Source organism: Sorex araneus, chromosome X (genome assembly GCF_027595985.1).
Source record: "Sorex araneus isolate mSorAra2 chromosome X, mSorAra2.pri, whole genome shotgun sequence".
In the NCBI taxonomy this organism is placed as follows: domain Eukaryota; kingdom Metazoa; phylum Chordata; class Mammalia; order Eulipotyphla; family Soricidae; genus Sorex; species Sorex araneus.
This window is the reverse complement of record NC_073313.1, coordinates 96,026,893-96,043,014: the sequence shown is the minus strand read 5'-3', so window position 1 is coordinate 96,043,014 and position 16,122 is coordinate 96,026,893. Positions and strand designations below refer to the sequence as shown.

General features: G+C 39.8%; 1 pseudogene; it reads right to left on the bottom strand.

The window, feature by feature from the left end:
- LOC129399756 (RNA-binding protein 39-like) overlaps positions 1–10,297 on the bottom strand; it is a 42,071-nt pseudogene extending 31,774 nt beyond the window's left edge.
- Between the last annotated feature and the right edge of the window lie 5,825 nt (positions 10,298–16,122).

The window sequence follows — 16,122 nt, the reverse complement described above, 5'->3', positions numbered from 1 at the left end:
TTTCCTTGAGTTGATATTATAGGAAAAGCTTTCATCTTTTGTTTTTACCATTTAGTATGTTTGCTGCGGGTTAGTTGTATATAGCCTTTGCTATTCTGTAGTAGATTACTTCTATCTCCGTTTTGCTGAAAATTTTATTGTTTGTTTGTTTGATTTTGGACTATACCTGGCAATCCTTAAGGGTTACTCCTGATTCTGAAGTCAGGAATTATTTCTGGTGTTGCTTGGGAGACCAAATGTATTGCTGGTATCAATCCTGACTGGCAGCATGTGAGACAAGCTCCTTGCCTGCTGTACTATCACTCCAACCCCCTTTTGAGAGTTCTTAATCATAAATGGATGCTGAACTCTTATTTTCAACCACACAGGTCTATTGAAACTTGGGGCACAGGTGCCCTTGCGCTATCATAATCTTATATCACAGATTATACTTAAGCCTATTTGAAGTTGACACTGAGTGGTCATGGGTTCTTGTGACTAAAACCTGTGGAGTGTGGCAACAGGTGCCAAAGCAGATAGACCTGTCTCTGCATAGCAGATACGACATGTCTCTGCATAGCAGATATGGCCTGTCTGTGCATAGTTTCCTAATAGGGAGTGTCTGAGTCCATTTTACAAGCACCAAGTATCCGGTCTTGAGTCTCACCCAACACCCCCATGAATTATCACCTAACTGCTGCATCTAGCCCTAAACGGGATTGGGCCAGGGCAAAGCAGAGTTGGAAAGGTGATAGGTCAGTAATGCTAAATTTTATGTGATTGGATGACCCTCTTAAGCTAAGACCCCCCCTATAAAATATGTGTGTATTTGGCAATAAAGTGAGTGGCCATCAGCTGTCTCCTGGAGCAGTTTCTTCATGCACCTATCATCCTTCACTCCTCCTCTGCCCGACACTGTGTGCAACATGTCTGGGCATGTTGGAGAAAAATCTGTTCTCCAACAAAAACCATTCTTGAGATCCAACCAAGCCAGTTCAAATTTGGCACACAAATGCACCTAGGAACGGACTAGTTTCCTCAGCTAGTTCCAAGGAACTGACTAAAATCCTCAGCTGTCCTATAGATTTTTTTGAAATTGATGCAGTGGTTCCCATAGGGAATCCAGAGCTCTAAACCCTGTTTTCTGGCACTACAAATCCGTATGTTACATAGATGTCCAGGAACTTGCAATTTTAAATATTTGGTTGCAGTGCAGAGTCATTCAAACTTATTGCCATTAGCCTTGGAACACACAACATGACAGAAGGCTAATGAATTTTGCTTGACCTTGACATTACAGTGACTGCTAGGTGATCACAAAAACAAACCCACCAGAGATTTCACACATCTTCTCAGTTCTACAGCTACTGTTTCACACTTGAGATTGCAAACTCCCAGTTGGCTGCACAGTCTTGCTGGATTTCTAAACCACAGCTGCTGCTGCTGGCACTAGCAACTGTGAACTCTGATTCCCTTTCCAGGACCACATGACCTCAGAGTGACAACTGCTGCAGTTAGCTTTTGTTGAAAATAAAATTGCCATTTTGTTCCATTAATGTATGTATCAACTGAAAAAGTGTATTGATTAGAACAGGTTTTAAAGTCAAACTGGGAATGAACAAACATTCTTTCTCCAATTTTGTGCCATTTAGAGCTTGAATTAGGCAATCTATAGACTTATTTTCATCTATATATTTAGCATATGTAGCTTCTGAGAAAAATACTATGGGGATTTTGTTCAAAATTTATTAAATCTTTTGAACTACTGGAAATCCTGATCTCTGAACAAAATGAATTCTTCCAATCTGTGATCAACATATCCATCTCCCTTTTAAAAATACAATATTACTAAAGAAGAATTTAATATAGGGTTCAGGCTAAATTAATATATTAGTTATGTAGTTGTTTTTTAAAACCTTATCCTTTCTACATAAGCATCTATACAAATATACATATCTAAATTAGTAATATATTTGCTTTCCTGATTTCTATAACTTTAGGTGGAAATGGATGAAACATCAGTGATATATTGAGAAAGTGACCAGAATGAAGTAACCTTGCCTGATTTTCTATTTTAGGAAAAATTATTAAATATTTCACAATTAAATATTCTTACAACTTTTTGTTTTCTCTAGATAACCTTTACTAAATTAAATAATTTTAATTCACAAGTTAATAAAAATTTATTTTTTAAAAAGTTGTGGGCCATGCCTACAAGTCCTCTGGGACTACTCCAAATAGCATGGGGGTCACTTTCAGCAGTAATTTGAGAGACAGTGTAGTTCCAGAGATAAAACCTCAACCTTCAGCATGTCAAACCAGTATACTAGCCCTTTGAGCGATCTTGCTGGTCCCAGGAATTATATTTTCATGATTTAATAATGACTGGAACGATAGTACAGCTGGTAGGGCATTTGACTTGCACACGGCTGACCCAGGTTCAATTCCTCCGTCCCTCTTGGAGAGTCCGGCAAGCTACCAAGAATATCCCGCCCACATGGTAGGGCCTGACAAGCTACCCATGGCATATTCTATATGCCAAAAGCAGTGACAACAAGTCTAACAATGGAGACATTACTGGTTCCCGCTTGAGCAAATCGATGAACAATGGGACTACAGTGCTAAAGTGCAATAATGAATTTTATCAATTTTATTTTTGTGATATTAAAATTACCTTCTGATTTCTCCATCATTAATTATATAGTTATATAATTTTGATTTACAGATCTGGCTCCCAAGGCAACAGAACAAGAGATAGATCGAGAAAGGTGGGTAAGGGGGAGCGCCTGGTGGCCGAAAGGTCGCTCGCCTCCAGCTCCAGTCCCCATGTGCTTTTGTATGTAGACTGGGAACACCTGAAAAGGCGATTAGAGGCCGACCCAAAATCCTCCATCCCTCTCATCCCTCTCGGAGAGCATGGCAAACTACCAAGAGTATCCCACCTGAAAGGCAGAGCATGGCAAACTACCCATGATGTACTCGATATGCCAAAAACAGTAATAACGACGGTCCTCTTTCCCCTGATCCTGAAAGAGCCCCCAGTACACCATCAGGCTACACTAAGCACGCGACAGGGACGAATGGAGACATTTCTGGTGCCCGCTCAAGCAAGTCGATGAACAACAGGATGACAGTGATGACAGTGTTGATAATTTATCTATAATGTGTTAATAGAAATACATTCATGACTTTTGACTAATGTCTTTTAGTTTAAAACTATATGTGATGAACTTTATAATTTAATAAATTACTAAACTTAGTTTTCCAACATTGTATTAAGAAGCTTTTCAGGGATGGAGCGATAGGACAGCAGGTAGGGAGTGTGTCTTGCACACAGTCAAAATGAATTTGATCCCTGGCATCCCATCTGGTCCTCTGAACACTGCCAGGAGTAATTCCTTAGCACAAGGCCAGGAGTAACCCCAGCATCGCCAGGTGTGTCACAAAAAGCAAGATAAAAAAACACTTTTTCTCAACACATACGCCTTGTAAGAATTAACAATCTATGTCAAATTTTGGTGTCAGAATACACTAGATTATAAAATTGAATGGAAGATATTCTCTTCTGCTTAATTTTTAACGAGTTTGTATATTCCTGGTGTTATTTCTTTCTTAAATTTAACCATCTGAACTTGCAATTTTCTCTTTCTTTTTTTGTTTTTGTTTTGTTCTGAGTGATATACCTGGGTTGTGCTCAGGGCTTACACTTGGCTCTGTGCTCAGCACTTCTAGCCGTGCTCAGGAAACCATATAAGGTGCCACAGGATGAAATCCAGGTCATATGTACGTATGGCAAACATCTTAACTTCTGTACATGGCTCTGGCTCCTACCTTTTTGTTGTTGTTGTTGATTTTTGTTTTGTTTTGTGGGTTTTTTTTGCTTTTCTGGTCACACCTGGCAATGCACAGGGGTTACTTCTGGCTCTGCACTCAGGAATTACCCCTGGCAGTGCTCAGGGGACCATGTGGGATGCTGGGAATCGAACCTGGGTCAGCTGCGTGCAAGGCAAACGCCCTACCTGATGTGCTATTGCTCCAGCCCCTCTTTTGTATTTTTTGACTAAGGGCTTACTCCGGAATTTATGGTCAGGAATCACTCCTGGAAGTACTGGGGGAAGATAATGTGGTTCCAAATATCTAACCAGGTCAGCTGTGTGCAAGTCATGAGTGTTAAAACCTTGTATGATCCATTCAGCCCACAGACTTGCACCTGTTTGGGAGGAATTATTTTTATAGTAAATTCAATTCATTTCATTGATTTTGCATTGTTTAATCTCCTACTTCATAGTGTATTAATTTTGTACAATGTAATTTTTTTAGAAATTTATCATTTTATCATATTTATTACATCTCTGTAATAAAACTATGTGTAAAATGATCTTATTACTTTTTATTTGGATATTTTGGGTCACACCTGGTGATGCTCAGAAGTTTCTTCTGGCTCTACACTCAGGAACTACTCCTGGCAGTGCTTGGGGACCATATGGGATACCAGGGGACGAATCTGGATTGGCGGTGTGCAGGGTTGTACAGTACTACCTGTGGTATTATAGCTCTGGTGCCTCGTTTTAGTATCTGTGTAATCTATGTTGATAAATAGTCTTTCATCAGAGCATTAGCCATCTGATTCCTTGCCTTTTTCTTAATCATATTACTTAGGGGTCAAAAATTTTTTTGAGGGGTGTGACACTTGGCTCTATTCAGGTCTTACTCCTGTCTCCCTCCTTTGGTGTCATTTATGGTGGTGCTTCAGGGACCACATGTGATGCCTAGGAATCAGATTAATGTCGACTGAGTTCAGAGCAAGCACCTTAACCCCTGTACTATCTCTATGACCTGAGGTCAATTCTTGTGTATGTTTTTCTCAAGAACTAGCATTTATCCTTATTGATTTTTATGCTATTTTTATTTATTTTTAAAATTTTTTTATTGAATTACCATGTGGAAAGTTACAAAGCTTTCAGGCTTAAGTCTCAGTTACATAATGCTCGAACACGCATCCCTTCACCAGTGCACATATTCCACCACCAAGAACCACAGTAAACTTCCTCCCAACCCACCCAGCCCCCCACCCCGCCTGTGTAGCTGATAAATTTCACTTTGCTTTCTCTTTACTTTGATTACATACAAACAAAAAACTCACGATTATCGTTTGGAGTCCCCCCCCACACACAGAGTCGTACCTGCTGAAAAGGAAGCATTTGATAATTTGTTTTCCATTGTTGAGAATGAAGAGATATGATGATTTGTGGCCACAATAGCGGCCGCGAGGTTCTGGATTTCTGTATTTAAGTATTTTAGTAACTAAGTCCAGAGGGATATCTGCCAGAAGTTGCATCATTGCTAGCTCATACCTAGTGCTACTTTATATTCCACAAATGAGTGCAATCTTTCTACGTCTGTCTCTTTCTTTCTGACTCATTACACTCAACATGATACTTTCCATGTTGATCCACTTATATGCAAATTTCATGACTTCATGTTTTTTCTAACGGCTGCATAGTATTCTATTGTGTAGATGTACCAAAGTTTCTTTAGCCAGTCATCTGTTTTTGGGCACTCTGCTTTTTTTTTCCAGATTGTGGCTATTGTAAACAGTGCTGCAATGAACATAGAACTGCAGATGTCATTTCTACTATACCTTTTTGCCTCTCCGGGGTATATTCCCAGGAGTGGTATTGCTGGGTCAAATTGGAGCTTGATTTCTAATTTTTTGAGAATCGTCCATAGAGTTTTCCAAAAGGGCTGAACAAGTCGGCATTCCCACCAGCAGTGAGGAAGAGTCCCTTTCTCCCTATATTCGAGCCAACACCAGTCACTTTTGTTATTTTGGATGTAAGCCAGTCTCTGTGCTGTAAGATGGTATCTCATTGTTGTTTTGATCTGCATCTCCCTGATGATTAGTGATGTCAAGCATTTTCTCATGTGCCTCTCAGCCATTTGTATTTCTTCTTTGGGGAAGTGTCTGTTCATTTCATCACCCCATTTTTTGATCGGGTTGGCAGTTTTCTTCTTGTGGAGTTAAACCAGTACATTGTATATCCTTGATATCAACCCCTTATCAGATGGGTATTGGGTAAATATCCTTTCCCATTCTGTAGGCTGTCTTTGTACTTTGGTCGCTGTACCTTTTGAGGTGCAGAAGCTTCTTAGTTTAACGAAGTCCCATTTATTTATCTCTGTTTTCACTTGCTTGGCCAGTGGCGTGTCAGCTTTGAAGATACTGTTGGCTACAATGTCGTGGAGGGTTTTGCCGACCTTGTCTTCTATGTATCTTAGGGATTCTGGTCTGATGTTGAGGTCTTTAATCCATTTTTATCTGACTTTTGTACATGGTGATAGGTGGAGATCTAAGCCCATTTTTTTGCATATAGCTGTCCAGTTTTGCCAGCAGAATTTGTTAAACATGCTTTCCTTGCTCCACTTCACATTTCTTGCTCCCTTATCAAAGATTAGATGATGATATATTTGGGGTGGTGTGTCAGAATATCCAACCTTGTTCCATCGGTCTATAGCTCTGCCTTTGTTCCAGTACCATGCTGTTTTAATTACTACCACTTTGTAGTAGAGTTTGAAGTTGGGGAGGTTGATCCCTCCCATTTTCTTTTTCCCAAGAATTGACTTAGCTATTTGTGGAGGCTTATTGTTCCATATGAATTTCAGGAGCGCTTGCTCCATTTCTTTGAAGAATGTTAAGGGTATCTTTATAGGGATCACATTGAATTTGTACAATGCTTTGGGACTATTGCCATTTTGATAATATTAATTCTTCCAATCCATGAGCAGGAAATATCTTTCCATTTCCTCGTGTCCTCTTTTATTTCCTGAAGTAGCGTTTTGTAGTTTTCATTATACAAGTCCTTTACCTCCTTTGTTAAGTTGATTCCGTGGTATTTGATCATTTGAGGCACAATTGTGAATGGGATTGCTTTTATCATGTCGCTTTCTTCTCTCTCATTATTTGCGTATAAGAAAGCTATGGACTTTTGGATGTTGATTTTACAGCCTGCAACTTTACTATACAAGTCTATTATTTCTAAGAGTTTCTTGGTAGAGGTTTTAGGGTTCTCTAAGTATAGTATTATATCGTCTGCAAATAGTGAGAGTTTGATTTCTTCCTTTCCTTCCTGAATGCCCTTAATACCTTTTTCTTGTCTAACCGCTATTGCAAGTACTTCCAGTACTATATTGAACAGGAGAGGAGAGAGTGGGCATCCTTGTCTCATCCCTGATCTCAGAGGGAAGATTCTTAGTTTTTCCCCATTGAGGATGATTATGCTATTTTTAATGTTATAAATTTTGTTCGTTATTTTATTTTCAATTTCTCTTCCTAACTTCATAAGATGAAAATGTGAATCATTTTTAGATTTTTGAAGTCCTTTTTTTTTGCTTTTCAGGTCACACCAAGCAATGCAGAGGGGTTACTCCTGTCTGTACACTCAGGAATTACTCCTGACAGTGCTCAGGGGACCATATGGGATGCTGAGATTCGAACATGGGTTGGTTGCGTGCAAGGCAAATGCCCTACCCTCTCTGCTATCACTCCAGCCCCTTGAAGTCCTTTTTTAACTCATATAATTCTCTAAAATTACACATTTCCCTCTCTAAGAGCTGTTGTAGTTGTACTTAATAGTTTGCTGTTCTACTAGTTGCAATGTATTTTGAATTGTTTTCGAAATTTTTCTTAAGATTTATTTAAACCAACAGGTTTTTTTAGATTTTTATTTAATATAAATATGTAACATTTTATAGATACTTTCTACCATTTCTTCATTTCTGTAAGAAAAACTTTGTGTTTCAGTATATTTTAATTTATTGAGATTTATTATATGGGTCAACACAGAATCTATTACATGCTACTACATATACCATATCCGATTGAAAATAATTATATTTTGTAATATAATGTCAACTAGGTCATATATTAAATAATACTATTAATCAGATTTTATGTTTTTATTAGTTTTATCAAAAGCTTCCATTTCCTTTTTTTCCCCCTAACTGTATTTAGGGATCATGGTCTACAATCACTTGTATCACTTGTCATCCCATTGATCCTTGATTTGCTTGAGCGGGTGCCAGTAATGTCTCCATTTGTCCTTGTCACCTGCTAGTGTAGCCCGATGATATATGCTCACTCCAGGAACAGGAAAGGCCTCAAATAGTTCAGTCAGGGTTTTGACGAAAAAGTCTGACCATCTTGTTGGTGGGCAGCCACACGGTCTTTTGACGTTGGGTGGAATCCAATCGGTAACGGCTCTAGTCCAATGTGGTCATCTCTGAATCACATTATGTGTCCAGCGTCCCTGATTCTTGACTGTCAAGGGAGGGTGGAACTACGGATTCTTTCTCTCACTTGAGTGAGACGTGATACTCCTAGCATAGCCCTTTCGATTCCTCTTTGGGAGACCCGAATAGCATTCTCATCCTGTTTTCCTAGGGCCCAGGTCTCTGAGGCGTATGTTAGTGCAGGAAGAATGGTAGAGCCGAAAAGATGTGCCCAGAGCCGGAGGTTCTTCATCCTCTTAAACACTTCTTCGACACTCTTGAAGGCATTCCATACTCTTCCTCCTGTGCAGTTCTGGCACCAAGTCAATCCTCATGTTGATTTCTCAACCTAGTTACACATAGCTGCTGCATTTGGAGATGTTTGTTACATTGAGAGCAAATGAAACATCAAGGAATAGTTTGTTTTTCATAAATATTGTTTTGCTGAGATTCAGGTGCAGTCTTACCTTTCCACAATCGCGGTCGAAGTCGGACAGCATTTGCGCTGCTTGGCTAATGTTTGGTATTATGAGAATGATGTTATCAGTGAAGCGGAGATGGTGTAGTTGCCGATCATCTATCTTCACTCCCATACCTTTCCATTCCAGCCGTTGCATGATGTTCTTGAGGGTGGTACTGAAGAATTTCCTGAAATGGTATCACTCTGTCAAACCCCTCTCTTTATGTCAATGATGACTTCCTTGTAGAATGGTGAGATCCTGGTGGTGAATCCCTAATACAGTTCACAGAGGATCTTGATGTACTGAGTTTGAACGCCCTGTTTGGCTAGGGCTTCAATGACCGCTTGAATCTCAACAGAATTGAAGGCCTTCTTTAAATGGATGAATGTTAGATAGCGCGGCATCTTGAACTCTCACGAAACTTCAATGAGTTTGGTCACCATGTGGATATGGTCAATCGTGCTGCATCTTTTTCAGAACCTGGCTTGCTCGCATAGTTGTCCTTTGTCTAGAGTCTGCCTATTCTATTCAGGATGACTCGAGTGAACATCATGTAGACGACAGGCAACAGGCATATTGGGTGATAGTTGCTGATGTCGTGGATGTCTCCCTTTTTGTATAACAGAACGGTTCTTCTGGTTTTCCATTTGGATGGAATCTTGCATTTGGACAGGTAGCATGTGAAGAGCCGAGCCAGTGTATTGATGAGTACTGGTGGCACATTCTTCAGGTGTTCAGGCTGACCTTGTCTGGACCACGTGCTGTACGTGTCTTTAGCAATGAAATGGCATGTCGGATTTTGAAATGGTGGACATTGGGAATGACATATCCATCCTGTGGAATTTTATATATAGGTAGGTGTACATGGCTGTTTATGATATCCAAGTAGAAGTCGTGAATAATACTCTCCATTACCTTTCTGGAAGATGTGATAGATCCATCAGGACTTTGGAGGACAGTCATCTTGTTCTTGTAGTTGACAAAGGAAAGCCGAGTGTTGTGAATACTTTTCCCAGCTTCTGCCACATCGGCCAACACTGCTGCTCTTCTCTCTTTGAGGTCTTCCTTTATTGCTTCTCTGCACAGCTTTGCAAGCTCGGACGTTAGCTTGTGGTTGCCTGAGGCTTGTGCCAAACCACATTGGTGAATGAGCTCAGGAGTTTCTGAAGACAGGCATCTATTTGTGGTTTTCTCACTTTCAGCATTTTTCACAATGAAAAATTTTTCATCATGGAGGTGCTGAACCAGTCGATCGTATTCCTCGTCGATGTTGTCAAGGACGGCATCTTCCCACATTGCCACAATAGTGCCAAAGAGCTCCCAGTTGGTGGTAATTCTGGGAGTTCTCTTCTTAAACTTAAACTTTGCAGTCCTTTCTCCCAGCTCTGTGAAGTAGATGTCATGAAGGAGACAGTGGTCTGATCCTGTTTGGAATTTTGGGACAACAGGACTCCAGTCAGGCAAAACCTTAGATTGAATATGATGTGGCCAATTTAGTTTTGGAACTGTCTACAGGGAGACTCCCATGTCCAACATTTAGATTCGGCCTTCTGGAACTCTGACTTACCATTGATGGTCTTGGTCGACATGATCAACTCAGTCTCTCACCCTGTTCATTCCATTCTAGACCATGGGACCTAATATGATGTTCTTTGGGCGACCTTCTCAGTCTTATCTTGGCATTAAAATCACCAACAATGATCTTGTAGAAGGTGTGGTCTTCTTTATAGAAATTCTCCAGCTCCCTGTAGAACTTCTCAATTTCTTCTTCATTGTAGTTGATGATGGTGCATAGATTACGAAGATAGAAACTGCCGGCATTGAGACACATCTATTCGAGCATAATCATTCGATTCGGGTTCTTAGGCATTAGAATGAATCTATGCTCATGGCCAAGTTCGTGTTTACAAGGACACCAACACCACCAACGCCTGTGTTGTCACATGTTCTGAGGAAGAGTTCTTCTCCAGTGTCGAAAATGGCGTGATGTGATTGATGCCTTCTCCTTTTGGTCAAATCAATGATGTCGTACTTGATCTTCTGCGCTTGCACCATCAGGATGAATGCTTCTGATGCCAGTGTACGTGCATTAAAAGTACAGGCAGTCATTTTAATTTTTGTTCATTTTGGCAGTCTAGTTCGTCCCTGAGATTTTATCAACCTCTCCTTGCTCATTCTTCTTAATGCTGCCATGTTGGGGACTCTTTCCGTGTCAGCCAAATGAGGCCCATTGTTGTTACTGTTTTTGGCATATCAAATACGCCATGGGTAGCTTACCAGGCTATGCCGTGCGGGCAGGGTACTCTCAGTAGCTTGCCAGCCTCTCCGAGAGGGATGGAGTCTTTTAGGGCAGCTTCCAATCTCCCTTACTGATGTTCCCATGGTTCAGACCATATTTGGAGCCCATCAAATATGGTTTGAAAATTATGGAAAATGGGTATTAAGTGTTCTATGCTGTGTCAGCCACGCGGTCCAGAAAGTGTCCTGGAGAGTGGTGGTGGCTGAGTAGTGGAGGTAGTGGAGGTCTGTTGGTGAGGTATTTATCTGGCTCCCATAGGGTGGGTCAGTCTGGGTTTGATCCCTGGGGTGGGGCACCGGAGATTGTAGAAATTTCACCGTCCCATTGAGCCTGGAGTATAAGGTTGCAAAATTTTGCTTTACCGGGTTCTGTGGGCTTCACTCATGCATGAGTTTCAGCTGCGTGGTCTGGAAAACGTCCTGGAGCGTGGTGGTGGCTGGATAGTCGATCTACAATACTGTTAATAATAGACTTCCAGGCTTTCAATGTTCTGACTCCATTTTATCCATTATCAACATTCCTCTACCAATATCCCAAGGTCCCTTTCAATTTCCCATCAACTTCCTTAACAAAATTTTTTTTTGTTTCTTTGTTTATTTTTTGGCACCATACCTGGCAGTGTTCAGGTTTTACTCTTTACTCTGCATTCAGTGACCACACTGGCAGTGTTTGGGAACCATATGTTGTACCAGGGATCCAACTGTGGTTGGCCATGTATAAGACAAGCACCACTTTTCTATTTCTCCAGCCCCCCAATTTTTTAAATTTTGTTTTTATTTTTGTTTTGGGGCTATACCTGGCAATTCTCAGGGATTACACCTGGTTCTGCACTTAGGAATTACTTGTGGCAGTGCTCAGGGTACCATATAGGATGCCAGAGATGGAAGTCTGGTCAGCCATGTGCAATACCAGACCCCAAATTAAACCCATAATAATCTTATTTTTAAAATTTTTATGATTTCTTCATGTGTTATGTAACTCTGTCATCAGACTCTGTATCACTGTATCACTGTCATCCCGTTGTTCATTGATTATGCTTGAGCTGGCACCAGTAATGTCTCCATTAGTCCCTGTCGCGTGCTAGTGTAGCCTGATGGTGTACTGGGGGCTCTTTCAGGGTCAAGGAATGAAGACCGTTATTGTTACTGTCTTTGGCATATCAAGTACACCACGGGTAACTTGCCAGGCTCTGCCGTGCGGGCAAGATACTCTTGGTAGCTTGCTGGGCTCTCTGAAAGGCACAGAGGCTTTTGGGGAGGCCTCTAATCGCCTTTACAGATGTTCCCAGTCTATGGAATGTAAGTTTTTGGTCGATCGGCATGTTGTAACGATCTGCACACTGACAAACATGCACCTGCCTGCGTCTCTCAGCAGCACCTGGGACATCTGCGTTCGCAGGTTGATCTCCTTGAGGTTGATGGAGTGCGCCCAGAGGTTGTTGAGCAGCTGGCAGAGCAGGACCCTATCTCAAAGGGTCTGTGCCAGGTCAAACCTCTTGCCGAGTCCCAGGTCACCCGGTGGTTGACTGACAGCTCCCCACAGTGGGTGAGCCACTGTGCACACTGCTGCCACAGCTCTATGTCCCACAGTGCTGAGACTTGGCGACGCTGCAGCCGCCGCCGCAGTTTCTCTGTGTTTCTTGGACTCCATTCTGTCCGAACCTTGCAAAGCAGCCAGCGATGTCATCAGACACACATAACAATATTTTTAGATCTTTCTGATGATTGTTATTGTTAGAATGTATCACTTTATATTTTCATAACTTTGTCTTGAAATTGTATCTGTTATCTACATAGCTCCCCCAGATAGATTCAATATGGTTCATCATCATGTTTTGAAAAGTTTATTAATCAGAATATTTTAATATCTCAGAAAAACACTGATGCAGAGCCTCAGACCCAGGGGCATATCTGGACCCCTTGGGATCGAAGGGTTCTGACGCTGGAACCAAACCAAAGAATGTCAGAGAAGATTGTTAGAGCAGTACTGAATTTACTCCGGAGCTCCTGGGTTCTTGAGAATTGTATGAGAATTTTGAACGGGTGGCAGAGAGATAGTACAATGGGTATGGCACTTGCCTTGCATTCACAGGACCTGGTTTAGGTTCCAGCACTCCTTCTGGTCCCCAGAGCACCACCAGAAGTGATTCCTGAGGTCAGAGCCAGTGTGGCCCTCAACAAAATAAAGAAAATTTGCATATGAAACTCAGAGGCTTAGTAGTTTATTGTTCAGTTTAAGTATGTGGTTTCAGCTCCTTCCCAATGTTTTAGCCTCTCTTTTTAACTACGTACAACATCACTTGTCTTGTCCCTAGATACCTGTTACAGATTATGCATCCTAGTCCTGAATGTTTCTGTTATGAATAACTTGTATATTCAAAGCATCATGGTCTACAGGATAACTGATAATATTTCTATCTTCTTAATTTTATGAAGATATATTTTTGGTCCAGCATTCTATCTTGCAATATGGCCCATGTCACTGAAGAAGAACGTGAACTCAAAAATTTTGAGGTCTGTTAGGACCATCTCTTCCATTTCTTCTTTTAAGATTAGCATTTGTGGAGTTTTTGCCCAGTTGGTATATCCAGCAGTAACAGTATCAGAATTTCCTACTACTGTTGTGTTGCCATCATGCTGTCAATATCTTTCTTCATGTCTATTAGCAGCTATATTCAACATTTTGGTGGCTAGTAATTAGGTGAACTTATGTTTAGAAATGTGAGTTCTTCTTAATGTATTCCTTGATTATTTAAAAATGATCATTTATAGCCTTTAGTGATTTTATTTCTCCCAAAAGGGCCATTGTGGTGTTAAGCAGGACGTCAAGCTCACCTGGAAAATGGAGCAAGTAGAAAGTCTGAATTGTGGATGTTTACCTGCAGAAACAGCAGAATTTGGATATGGAGGCTGCCTGGTCTCAAGTGGATAGAAATGTGCCATGTTTGAAATGAAATACTGAAGTCAATATGTTCTCGATGGAATCAAGTACTATATGTTATGTGATATTCTTTAGCAATATTCAGAAACCTGAGACAGAGAAAATAGATTGACTAATGGTTTTAAATGGAGTTAGCTCGGTAAAAGTTGTTGGAGGACAAAGCAATTCAAGATGATAGTTTTAGTATTATACTTTTAGAACTTTGTCACGAGTACTTAAATGTTATAGGAAGCTATAGAAAAAAGGATAAAAGATTAACATTTTCTTCTAAAGTAAATCAAAACTAGGCTGTTTAGGGTGCAGTTAGGTTACTTAGAGGTATACTGTACAAACATAAGATAAGATATATATGTTAGAATTAATGATTACAGAGGAGGAGGAGTTAGTTGTGGGTGATGAGAAATTCTGGTGACTTTTTATTGTGAATGATTTGTAGAATATAATGTGTAGGTGCTCAGGGAAGAATAATCTGTTAGGGATGTGTAATTTTTAGTTGAAATATTTTAGGATTATGATGGACATGAAAATATATAACTGTATAACAGATGCCAACACCTTTGAAAATAGTGGAAAAGTGGCTTCAGAATGATTGAAATTGGATAGGAAAAAAGTTGTTTTACAGCTTCAAAGAGTAAAGGATATTAAATAAAGATGACAAAACCATGTCTAAAATAGTAAAGAAATCAGAGATATTCTAATTAACTTTCATGGACCTCCTATAAATCAGTTGTGGGAGAACAAGGAAATGTTAGCTGATGGATTAATAGGGGAATCAATGTTCATGAACTAAAAGGTTCCAGTTAAAGGATAACATGATATAAAAAGTAATCCAGAAAAAATGAATCTATGCATTCTTAAAGAAAAATTAATTTGTGATGGACACTTAGCTCAGTGATTGAAGACCTGACTTACATATGTGAGGTTTTGGGTTTGATCCCAGGCTCTGCAAAATAGAAAGAATTATTTAGAGGATGGGGTGTGCATTAATTTATTAATGAAGCTTGAAATACTGCATGTGCCATAAATTATATTTTGAAGAACACTCATTTACTGAATCAGGTTTTTTCTCCTCAAATTATTCACATTTCTTGAGATGCCTGACATTTATTTCTGTCCTTGCTGAAACCATTCTGTATAAAATCAATGAATTAAATTGAGTGACATTAAGAATTCAATTTTCTGATATATTTGGAAATATATAACTCATTCAACCTCAATGAAAATGCATTCAGACTAAACATATTCACCTTATTTCGAATCCTCAATTTTTATTCATCACCCTCATTATGTAGTATAATCTTTAGCATTTGAAAAGTAACCTATTTTACTATTATTCCCACCCTAGTTTTAGTGTTTTTTTTGCTACTATAACTACTCTAAGTTGCCTATCTTAAAGATATTTTGAAAAATATACAATTTGGATATAATATTTTTATGCTCTTTTAAAATTATTATTACTACTTTTTGCGGTATTATTATTTTACAAAAGTATAAATATTTATATATTTTATGGGTATAATATCCCTACATGACATATCTGCAACAGTGCTAGTAACCCTGAACCATTGTCATAGGACCCTTCACTACTTTTCCTATTAGGTAGCCATGGTCCTTTTGTAAGAGCCTAAAGATTTATTTCCATTAGACATTATACATTCATTTTCTTTGTTTAGGCACTACTTATCAGTGGAGTCACCTGATATTTGTCTTCTTTCTTCTGACCTATTTTACTTAGATTGAGCTTCCAGATCAATCTATACTGTAGTAAAGGCATGCTGTCATCTTTTCTTGTAGCCAAGTAGAATTTCATTGTGTCTATAGATAACTGGAGCAATAGCACAGCGGTAGGGTGTTCGCCTTTCACAAAGCCGACCGGTATTCGATTCCTCTGTCCCTCTCGGAAAGCCCGGCAAGCTACCAAGAGTATTGCGCCTGCACGGAGAGCCTGGGAAGCTACCCGAGGCATATTCGATATGCCAAAAACAGTAACAAGTCTCACAATGAGAGACGTTACTGGTGCCCGCTCGAACAAATCGATGAGCTATAGATAACAGTTTATTTACCCATTCATCTATCATTGGGTACCTGGGTTGCTTCTAGCTCTTCAACATCAAAAGTGATGATGTATTGTACACAAGTGAGCACATATTTTTGAAATTAATGTTTTTGTGTATT